The sequence below is a fragment of the Prionailurus viverrinus genome, chromosome E3 (genome assembly GCF_022837055.1).
Source record: "Prionailurus viverrinus isolate Anna chromosome E3, UM_Priviv_1.0, whole genome shotgun sequence".
NCBI lineage: Eukaryota > Metazoa > Chordata > Mammalia > Carnivora > Felidae > Prionailurus > Prionailurus viverrinus.
The window spans coordinates 12,198,480-12,206,442 of NC_062576.1; the positions used below are offsets into that span (position 1 = coordinate 12,198,480).

Below are 7,963 nucleotides of genomic sequence, written 5' to 3' on the forward strand. Positions count from 1 at the left end.
CGAAAGAGAGGAGGCTCATTAAAGTTATTGTCTCATTCGGATATCGTGCAAATCACTGTGGGGAGTGAGGTGGAAAAATGGGTCTCAGGTTAAACAGCAAGGTAGTAATTGAACTAAAAAGAAAATCCTCATACGCTAACACTCACCTTGTTACTGTCCAGGGTGGAATGGAGTTAAAGTACTGTACTGCCATTCATCAGCTCGGGCCGCCGGGACCGAAAAACCCACAGACTGAGAGACGTAAGCAGCAGAAATGTATTTCTTACGGTTCTGGAGGTTGAGCGATCGAGAGCCAGGAGCCCTCGAGGTAAGTCGCAGCCTGAGGCTTCTTCTCTTAGCCGGTCGGTGACCACCATTTCACAGTGTGGTCCTGTGATGTCTTCTTTGTGCATACGCAGAGAGAAAGGGAGAAAGACAGAGAGAGGGAGGGAAGGGCAGAGGAAGGGAGCAGAAGACAGTGTGCTCTCTGTGTTCTGTTCTAAAAATGACACTAATTCTAATCTTCCAAGATCGGGGTTCCAGCCTTAGGACCTCAGGGGACCTTAGTTACTTCCTCAGAGGCCCCATCTCCAAAGACGGCCCCCGCACAGGGCTAGGGTTTTAACGTACACGTTGTAGGGGGTCACAGTCATCAATCCCATCGCATGGAGAATCGGAAAATAATGGCGTGAGTGCACGAGATTTGAATTGCCAAGTTATTTCCCCCAAGAGGAGTAAAGAAACTACCCCAGGAAGAGCAATACGTTGGAAATAATGCGGAGCACGGCTTTCTCAAACTTTAGCATGAATCAGAATCACCTGGAGGGCCTGTTTAGCTAGAAAGTTTAGCTGTGAAATTGGTTTTCAAATTACCTGTGAACAGAGCAAAAAGGAAAGCGTGCCAGCTATATACCTTCCATTGTCGCTAAGGACATTTCACATAAATCTCTTAGGGGAGCTAAGTTTTTGCCATCAATTAATTCTAAAATAAATTGATCATCGCTGCGACAATGAGAAATAAGTAGATGATGCTTGGAACAAAATCTTGACGGGAAATAATAAAGCTATTTCTCAATAGCATCTCTCAATAAAAGTTGAGGCTATAATGTCGAAACCAACGCAAGAAAATCAGTATTCTGGGCCTATGGATGACAGACTGTCTCAAAATAAATGTAATTTTGTTTCTTCCAAATGCATAGAGTAATTAAAGTTGGGTCAGCACAACATTGTCCAACAAAAACCCTTCGGGGACCTGCTTTAATGAGTAGGTAACACGTCTGTGATAAGCATGACTTTAAAACAGGAATGAGAAGAAGAAGGCACTTCTGGAGAGCACGAAGAGTTGGGTTTTTTCCTAAGTAGTTTAATCATTCTCCTGGGGTTTGTGTTTATATAATTAATTTGCTGAGAAACACTTTTTTTTTTTTTGTAGGCCAATCGGCTTCATCTGGAAAAAGGGATGCTAATGAGAGGAGACAGGCTGCATGTATCAGACTCAGAAATCCTATGTTCCATAGCTTCTATGTCTATGTTATGCAACCGGCCTCTGATGCCTGGCTTTACGGTGTGGTCGAAGGCCTGGTTGATAAAATATCCGTGAGAGTTTGCCCAAAAATAAATAAGATAACGGAGTGCAGTGAAAGGGCAGAATTCTCTGGGCCCAAGGCTTGTCCATAACAGTAGTTAAAAATGTTTCCAGACATGTGTTTTGTGCTATCCTGGACACTACATCGTGTCTGTTCTCTGAGCCAACGGAGATGTGCGGATAGGAGGGGGGAGAAAAAAAAAACCAAAGAGAAAACAATAACAACATTTCATTGTGTCTGACTTATGGATTTGTTCTACTCTGGGAGTCTAAGAGGAGCTCTTTCTGACAAGGGGCGTGACTGATTAGAAAGCAATGAACTATGGAAAAGAATCCAAAGCTACTGAGAGTAGGTCCCCACTGAACTGAAACTCGTAGGACTTGTATGAAGTGTCCTCTTGCTGTCAGCCACACAAAAGGTGGTTGCCTCCCTGTCGTCGTGCTCTAGACCTCTTAGGAGCTGGGACAGAGAGCCAAGACACCGGCAAAAGGAGCGGGCATGTCTCTGTGCTTGGCAGTTATGTCACCCACCTATTTCAAGTAGTGTCGTCTACATAAAGCCAAGGGAGTGGGGCGTGTGGTATTACCACCTTCCCAGGAGCGATATTTGTATCTCCTTTGCTTCCACTAAGCGACTAAACCTAATTTAGTCACTGAAATCAAAAGTGTTCACGGGTTACATCCGCCTCCCCTTGAGGCAGACTGGCCACAAAGATTTCTGAACGAGCTCCAAAATCATGCACGGAATCACATGGTCTGTCTTTCCATCAGGGCTGTCTCATTAGGTCACATCAGTGGACATCCAGCTCAGAATCTGTGTATATTAATCACCCTTAACTTCATGAGTCACTCCATAGTCGAGTCTAGGCTTTGGATCTGTGCTAGAATTTCTTCCTGGCAAGACGTCTTTCCATCCATCCACTTATTCAAAAAAGCTGCAACTTCATACTGAGTGAAATAGAAATCTAAGCCTCATCTTATTTGTTCTAACTTATTATTTTGCAGTATTTATATTTAAAAGACAGGCAGAGTGCAGAAATAGTTCTAGTTTTCAGGGGTCTGGTGGGCAATCCAAGCAATCCTTCTCATGTCCGTGGGGATTTTGTAGACTTGAATCATGAGGTTTCCTTTGGCTTTTCCATCTAGTTCTAATCTGCTCTGTATTCTTCCCTGAAAGCTTGATTCTTAACTGGCAGAAAATCATTCCAGGACTAGTGTTTCAGGGGATCAAAGAAACCCAGATCTGCTAATGTCTCCTTTCAGTCACCCTTCCTAATCCCCTCTGCCTTCTGGTTGTTTCCCATTTCTATATCTAGGTCAAAGGGACTCCAGGCATCTGCTCTATGCGTAAATGTTAATGGCATTGAATGGACCATGGGAATCCAATTATGATGCTCTAAGATAGCACTATACAAACACATACCAATATAATCAGAGATCAAACTCTAGCAACATACCTTGTATGACTTGACACTTTGTAAATTTATTGATACTTATTTTGTGGTCCAGACTATTGTCTGTCATGGCAAATGTCCTATGTTCACTTGAAAAGAATGTGAACAAAGAAGATGAAAACAAATCATAAAAAAATTTTAGTTCTGTCCCAAAGACGACAGAAAAAAAGAGGGAGAAGGAAGTAAAGAACAGATAGGAAACACAGAAAGAAAAAATGGTGACATGATGGGTTTAAACTAGTTACCAATGATCACATTAAATGTAAATGGTCTAAATATGATTAAAAGACAAAGATTATTAGATTTGGGTTTGGGGGAGCCAGATCCAACTGTAAATTGCCTACAAGAGACTCACTTTAAGTAAAAAAGGCATAAATAAAAAGGAAAAGTGACATAACATGGTAAAATCAAGAGAAAGCTGATCAGAAGAAAGCTACCATAGCTAGGGGCACCTGGGTGGCTTGCTTGGTTAAGAGTCTGATTTTGGCTCAGGCCATGATCTCGTGGTTTGTAGGTTCGAGCCCCACATCAGGCTCTGTGCTGACAGTTCGGAGCCTGGAGCCTGCTTCAGATTCTGTCTCCCTCTCTCTCTGCCTCTCCCCCACTCTTGTTCTGTCTCTTTCAAAAATAAATATAATAGGGGGCACCTGGGTGGCTCAGTCAGGTAAATGTCTCGCTTTGGTTCAGGTCACGATCTCACGGTCCATGAGTTCAAGCCCCGTGTCAGGCTCTGTGCTGACAGCTCAGAGCCTGGAGCCTGCTTCAGATTCTGTGTCTCCCTCTCTCTAACCCTTCCCAGCTCATGCTCTGTCTCTCTCTCTCTCTCAAAAATTAAAAAAAACATTAAAAATAAATATAATAAACATTAAAAAAATAAACACAGAAAGTTAACATAGCTATATTTACCTATGTAGTAAATTTCGAGCAAAAAATATTATCGTGGATAAAGAAACTTATTGAATAGTGATACATGAGGTCAATTCATTGAGAAGACACAGGGCAAATATTTTTGCCCTTAATAGTACACCTTCAAAGTACATGATTACAAAAGCTGACCTAGTTGCAAGGAGAAATATACAAATCCACAATTATAGGCAGATATTTCAATTCCCTTCTCTCCATAATTGATGAAACAAACAACTAAGAACAGTAAGGATATAGAAAACGTGAACAGTACAGTCAAACATCTCGACCTAATTAACATTTACAGAAGGCTTCACCCAATAACAGCAGAATACACATTCTTTTTAAGTGCACACAATACAGTCAACAAAATAGACCATATTATGGGCCACAAAGCAGGTCTTAATAAATTTAGAAGGAGTCAAGTGATACAAACCATGTTCTCTGACCACAGTGAGATTAAGTTAGAAATCCACAGCTAAAAGAACTTCAAAAAATTCCCCAAATATTTGGAAACTAACCACACCATTCTAAATTACTTAGGACTCCAAAAAATAAACGAACAAATAAAATCAAAACGAAACAACAAAAGGAAAGAAAAGGGAAAAAAAAGGAAATCAAAGCATTATTGAAGTGAATGAGAATAAAAACACATATCAGAAGATATAAGATGATACAAAAAACGGTACTCACAGGGAACTTAATAGCATTAAACTTCTATTTTAGAAGAGGAGAAAGATCTGCCATCAATACCCTTAACTTCTACCTTAAGAAACTGGAAAAAGAGGAGCGAATTAAACCTACGTTGCACACAAGAAAGGAAATAATACAGACCAAGGAGGAAATTGGTAAAGTAAAAACAAAAACAAGAACAAAAAAAACAGGAAAACAATGGGGAAAATAAACAAAACAATAAGATGGATCAATATAATTGATCAATATAATTGATAAACCTCTAGACAGACTCAGAGAGATACAAAGACAGAGAGAGAAAGAAAGAAAGAGGGAAGGAAGGATGAAGAGAGCAGAGGAAAGAAGAAAGAAGGGAAGAGAGAGAGAGAGAGAGAGAGAGAAGACAAATTATCCACGCCATGAATGAAAGAGGTGATATCATTCCAGATTCTACAGATAATAAAAGGGTAGGTCAATAGTTTCAGCAACGTGAGTAACAAGGGCCAATTCTCCAAAAGGTACTCAAGAATAGATAATCTGAAGAGTCCTGTATCTATTATAGACACGAAATTTGTAGGGGTGCCTGGGTGGCTCGGACGGTTGAGCGTCCGACTTCGCCTCAGGTCATGACCTCACGGTTTTTGGGTTCGAGCCTCGCGTCGGGCTCTGTGCTGACAGCTCGGAGCTTGGAGCCCGCTTTGGATTCTGTGTCTCCCTCTCTCTGTCCCTCCCTTGCTCGTGCTCTGTCTCTCTCTCTCTCAAAAATAAATAAAACATAAAAAAAAAAAAAAGAAATGGAATTTGTAGTTTAAGTCCTCCCCGCAAAGAAAACTCCAGGCCCAGATTACTGCAGTGGAAATTCTACCAAACATTTAAGGAGGAACTAATTCCAACGCAACACAAACTCCTCTAGAAAATTGAGGAGGAGGGATTACCTCCTGACTCATTCAATGAGGCTCGTATTATACTTACTTCAAAACCAGATACGGATATTGCCAGAAAGGAAAAGTACGTACCAATGTCCGTTGTGAACACTGATGCAAAAATTCAAAGCCAAATTTTAGCAAATTAAATGTAAAAATAAAAATAAGACCTCAGGAGCAAGTGAAGTTGATCTCAATAGTACGATTTTGGTTTAACATTAGCAAGGCAATCAAGATCAATTCACTGTATAATAAAGAAAAAAAAAGAAAGTCATCTGAACATCTAAATAGGCAAAAAAGCATTAAAATAACAGTATCTACTCTACATTTAAAATACACCTCTCAACAGGAATAGAAGGGAACTTCCTCAACCAAATAAAAACAGGTACCAAAAAACCCTGCAGATATCACCTTACTTGCTGGTAAAAGGCTAAAAACTTTGCTTCTAAGAGGAGGAACAGACAAAGGTAACTTCTCTCATCATTTCCACACCACATTGGCTTTTGGGTTGTAGCAGGTGCAATCAGGGAGAAAAAAAAAAAGAATTAAAATGCATCCAGATTGTAAAGAAAGAAGGTATGATAGTATTTATTCTCCGACCACATGATAGCCTATGTGGAAAATCCAATGGAATCTACAAAAGATGCTTCTAGATCTAAAAAGTGAAAAATTGCGGAATCTAAGGTCGATATATGACGATACATCATATTTCTATATGAGCAATCATAACACTGAAATGAAAGAAGCAATACCATTTAAAATAGCATCAGGGGCACCTGGGTGGCGCAGTCGGTTAAGCGTCCGACTTCAGCCAGGTCACGATCTCGCGGTCCGGGAGTTCGAGCCCCGCGTCGGGCTCTGGGCTGATGGCTCAGAGCCTGGAGCCTGTTTCCGATTCTGTGTCTCCCTCTCTCTCTGCCCCTCCCCCGTTCATGCTCTGTCTCTCTCTGTCCCAAAAAATAAATAAATGTTGAAAAAAAAAATTAAAATAAATAAATAAATAAATAAATAAAAATAAAATAGCATCAAAGTACGAATTATTTAGGAAAACGTAGGACAAAAAGTGTGGGAGGCTTGTACATTGACAGCCACCAAATATTGCCCAGAGAATTTATTTTATTTTATTCTTTTACGTATTACTATCTTTTTTAAACAAGCTTTAATGCACTTTATTTTTCCGGTGCAAACCTATGGGATGGCCACAGCTGGAGCCTGGGTCCTCTGCATGGACACTCTGGTATGATTTCCCGATGGGGAGACTTGGTGAACAGTCTCTTTCTGAAGATCAGGGGTGAGAGAGCTGTAGGTCTTGGAAACAGTATCAAAGTGGCTTTGGTGAAGTTTCCCTGGGGGGGGGGGGGCGGGCAGTACAGCCCCCCTGGCTGTGGTGCAGACATCGTCAATACCAGCCAACATCAGTAGCTTCTCAGGCACAGGGGTTCAGGCAATGCCAGTGCCTCCGGGGGCAGGGATGAGGCACACCAGGACAGAGCCACAGTGGCCGGTTACCTTGCACGGGACAGCATGGGGTCTTGCCAATCTTGATCCCCCAGTAGCCTCACCGCACGGGGAAGACGGAAAGCTTGGCCAGGATCACGGCCCCACGGATGGCAGTGGCTACCTCCATGGAGCACTTAACACCCAGACCGACATGCCCATTGTCATCTCCAATGGCAGCAAATGCCTTGAACCTGGTCAGCTGGCCAGCGCGGGTTTGGTTTTGCACAGGCATCATCTTCGAAACCTCGTCCTTGAGGGACGCCCCCAGGAAAAAGTCGATGATCTCAGATTCCTTGATGGGCAGGGAGAAGAGATCGATCTCCTCCAGGGACTTGATATTCATGTCCTCGACCAGGCGGCCCAGCTTGGTGTTGGGCATCGACTCTTTGTCCTCGGCCTTGCCTCCTCGAGGTCCCGGGCCCTGGTCCCGGCCCCTGCCCTGACCCCAGCCACAGCCCCGGCCCAGGATGCCTCTACGGAAGCCTCCGCGGAAGCTGCCGAGGCCTCCCATTCCAGGGTCCCCGGGCCCACTGGCATCATCTGCCATTTGCTGTTTTCTCGGAGAAGCACCAAGAGAATTTAAAAAAGAAATAGGTAAATGGAAAGTTATATCGTAAAAAATTTAAAGCTCTTAAGTTTTTAGAACGAAACGTAAGATAAAATATTTTTAATTTTGCACCCCATATCTTAGATAGGACTCTAAAAGCATGGTCCGTTAAAAGAAAAGGAAATGGATAAATCGGAGTTCATACAAACTGAAACATTTTGCTCTTCAAAAGACACCAATGAAAGGGGCCCCTGGGTGGCCCAGTTGGTTCGGTTCAGGTCATGATCTCGCCGTCTGTGCATTCGAGCTCTGCCTCGGGCTCTGTGCTGTCAGCTCAGAGCCTGGAGCCCGCTTCAGATTCTGTGTGCCTTTACTTTCTCTCTATACCTCCCTCCCTCAC

At 42.5% G+C, this 7,963-nt stretch overlaps 1 pseudogene; it reads right to left on the reverse strand.

Annotated features, from left to right (window-relative positions):
- Positions 1–6,704: 6,704 nt before the first annotated feature.
- Positions 6,705–7,563, reverse strand: LOC125154674 (40S ribosomal protein S2-like; annotated as a pseudogene).
- Positions 7,564–7,963: the final 400 nt, after the last annotated feature.